This window comes from Amblyomma mixtum, chromosome 3, assembly GCF_055824585.1.
Source record: "Amblyomma mixtum isolate Tamu chromosome 3, ASM5582458v1, whole genome shotgun sequence".
In the NCBI taxonomy this organism is placed as follows: domain Eukaryota; kingdom Metazoa; phylum Arthropoda; class Arachnida; order Ixodida; family Ixodidae; genus Amblyomma; species Amblyomma mixtum.
Genome location: NC_143014.1, coordinates 313,260,891 through 313,264,730, shown reverse-complemented (window position 1 = coordinate 313,264,730; position 3,840 = coordinate 313,260,891).

Below are 3,840 nucleotides of genomic sequence, written 5' to 3'. Positions count from 1 at the left end.
GACCGCATAAATAAAAAAACACCGAGTAGGAAATTGGTTGAGTTGGGGAATCGAACCAGGGTCTCCGGGGTGAGACGAGCACGCTAACCACTCCCGCATGCCAGCTTTTTTTTTTCTTTATTGCCTGGCTTTGGCACATAACATTCAACAAAACAAACAACCAACAAAGCACACTAAACGCTATGTACATACACACGGCACTGTCGTGGTCAGCCTGCATGAATATAGCATCGTCAGATTAAAATTAACGCAAATTCCTCAGCGGCTCTAGTCTCGAGAGCCACTCTGGGGGCTCTGCAGCGGCTCTCCGGATGGCAAGAAACCTGTCCATGCTTTGCCGGAAGTATGTTCGGGCAGGTCTTGCGTCTTCGTCACAATGGTAGCGTGGCATTCTGGAGCGCCATATACAGTGGAGGCCTATTAGCATTATTGAGTCAAACGGTACCCCATCCTCATTTTCTACAGATAAGTACCGGATGCCATACGTATCAAGTGGTAATTCTTTCTTTAGGGTTCGCTGCAACACATCCAAAAAATAAACCCCTTCCCAACAGTGTAAAAACACGTGGTCTATTGTTTCCGGCTTTCTGGAAATTAAACAGTGAGATCCCCAGGGTAAAAAAAAATTCCCTTCCTTCTAAAAATTTTTTAACCGGTAAGGTGCCAGTGTGCAGTTTAAAAAAGAAGTTTTTTGTTCCCGGCGGCACCTGCATTATTTTAACCCGCTTTAAAACATCTCTGCCTGGGCCTCCACCGTACAAGGCGTTGTACAAGGGCACTGGGAAAATTATATCGCACAAAGCACGGTACAGTTTCTTCCGTTTCACAGTCGAGAGAAAATCATTTAAAAACCGGGCGGAAAGGAATCTAACACTCGCTACAATTTCCCGGTAAAAGCCGCTGATCCTGAAAACCTCAGTAGTAGAGACTACATACTCCGGCAGCATGCACCGCAGCCCAACTTAGCGTATGGTGCGCAAAAGCGGGTCTCTTGTGTCCAGAAAAAAACCAAAAACGATTGACCAGCTGCCGCAAAAACAAATGGCCCAGTCCCAGCCCTCCGCCCTGTACCCGTCTGAATAGGTTGGTCCGGCTGCAGCGCTCCCATTCAGACGACCAGATGAAGGCGGAGAAAATCCTGTGTAGCTTTTGAATGTTTAACCTTGAACAGCGGAACACCTGCTTCACGTACCAGAGCCTGCTGATAAAGAACAAGTCGCAAACAGTGGCTCTGGCAAAAATGGACAAGGTTGTTTCTTTCCACTTATCCGCTCTCTCCCGTATCTCTTTGTCTTGACCTTTCCAATACTGTTCACTGTCTCGGTAAGCATCGAGCGGAACGCCCAAGTAGTTATCTGGTACCGTCGTCCAAGGCACACTGGCGAACCGCTCAGTCGTAGATGGCCACCTTCCACGCCAAAGCCCGAGGCACTTCGACCAATTAACCCCGCTGCCGGTAGCTTGGCTGAATTCGCGTACACATTTAACAGCCTCGCTTATGCCTCCCTCGTCAACTATAAACACAGCAATGTCATCTGCGTATGCCAAGAGCTTTACTTCGGCTGCTTGTAAACTAGATCCACTCATACTCCCGTTTTTCATCATTTTCAAACAACGGATCTCGACGTAAACATAAAATAACAGGAGGCTAAGGGGTCAGCCCGGGCGCACCGAACGCTGCACACGAATGGCGGCCCCCAAACTCTTGTTAACAATCAATCTCGGCGTGCAGTTCCGGTATGCCAGGACCACACCCCTACGGATAACAGAACCTACAGTAACGGGGCCTAATACAGCAAACAAAAGTTCATGGCCGCCGCAGTCAAATGCATTTTCTAGATCAATTTGGGGAATAGCCACCCGACCATCAGTGTCATCACAGCATTCTAAGACACTGGGCGCTACGTGAATACTGGGAAAAATGGACCGGCATTTAATCCCGCAAGTCTGATGGGAACCAACTAAGTAATGAATGACAGTCTGCAACCTTCGCGCAAAAACCTTCATGAAAATTTTGTACTCAACGTTAGTGAGTGCTATTGGTCGGTATGCTGTAACCTGTCGTAATCTATCAACGTCTTGCGTTTTCGGAACCAGTACAGTATGGGACGACCCATATGACGGAGGCAGTGCTTTTACTTTAAAGGCTTCATTAAAAATTACGTTCAAGGCAGGGGAAATAACATGTTTGAATTCTTCATAGAAAGCCGCACTCAAGCCGTCCTGTCCAGGCGACTTAAGACGATTTAAACTGTTTATTGCTTGCTCCACTTCTCCTTGCGTTATGTCCCGCTCTAATCTGTCTTTTATTCCGTCGTCAAGACGTGGTATGTGAGCTAGAAACACCTACTTAAATGTGCTAACATCAACCGGATGCCATGCGAAGAGCGCCTGATAATACCAGAAAAAGGCTGCTTAGATGTGATCGATGTCCGTTATTAAAACACCTCTCCATTCTATTTCGTTAATACGGATTCTTTCGGCACGAGCTTTTCCTAAACCAAGAGCTCGTCTAGTTGGCGCTTCCCCTGCAGCTGTGTCTTCAGCCCTTGCCCTCACCAGCGCTCCCTGATAACGTTTTTCTTAGATTAGCTCTACCTTTTGTTTGGTTTTTCTTAAGTCTTCTATTCATTTACCAGGCGCTCGGCCTGTCTTTAGCTCCGTTTCCTGATGTTTCGCCTCATGATGTATACAGGTAGCTCTTTGTCTTGCTACTAATTTTAAAGGTTCTTTAGTGAGCTCTCACTGCTGTCATATCCTCTTGTTTTTACTGGGTTCTATTTTTGATATTTTTGCTTTGACAGTTCGGTTATAAAATTCGTCCTGCAGTAACGTGTAATTTATTTTTTATAATTGCCACGAAAAACTATTCGCCTTTTTAACGATCCCTATGCTGCATTGAACCAAACAATGGTCAAGAAATGATACCAGCACAACTCGATAACAATTCAATTTAGCTACGGTAGCCACAGATGCATAAATGCGACCTAGCCGTGCGTGACTTGAGCCCTGTAATCGTGTCTACTTTACAGCACGCGCTCCTTCGAGACACTTTGCTACATCCTCTAGGTTGCAGTTCTCGATCATTCACAACAAAACTTAAGTGCTTTTATGTCAAAAAACCTGTACGCTTCTCTTATCGCGCGCGCTAAGGACACAGTTGTAATCGCCCATAACAATGAGCTGTCTGTCCGTGCGAGGACGGTTTTAGACATTTTCAAAAAACGCGGCTCGGCCATCAACCGCACAAGGCGCGTACAAGCAAACAATGCGCCAGTCAGTGTTACTCAGCGAAATATTGAGTGACACGTATTGACCCGACATGCACGAATGATGACCGTGTACCTCTAGCACCGCCAAATTCTTAGCAACCACAACACAACCAGCCTATGTGCCAACAGCATGGCTAACGACGGCAAAATACTTAGACGTGAAGCATCGCACCATGCTCCCGGTCTCTTCTACGCCGTCAACCTTTGTCTCCTGAACAGCCAGTACATCAATATCTTGCTCCGTTATAAGTCGTTACAGCTGGCTTTGTTTTCTTTTACCTGCCAGACCTCTGACGCTTAGAGTGGCGACTTTGAACGGAGATGCAGAAGCCATTTATACATAGGAAGAAGACACCGAAAGCACGGTGCTTACCTCCCACCTGTAGCATGTCGCTAGACGTTACCGTTGTCGCCGGTGTCATCCGGCGCGAGCACTTGCCCCTCGTCAGAAGGCGCCTTGTCTTCACCACGCTTGTCGGACGGAACCTTTGGGCGCGGCCGCAGACTGGACCGTCGCGCTTGAGACGCTTTTGCCAGAGGTTCCTCGACGCTGGGCTCTGCTGACTGG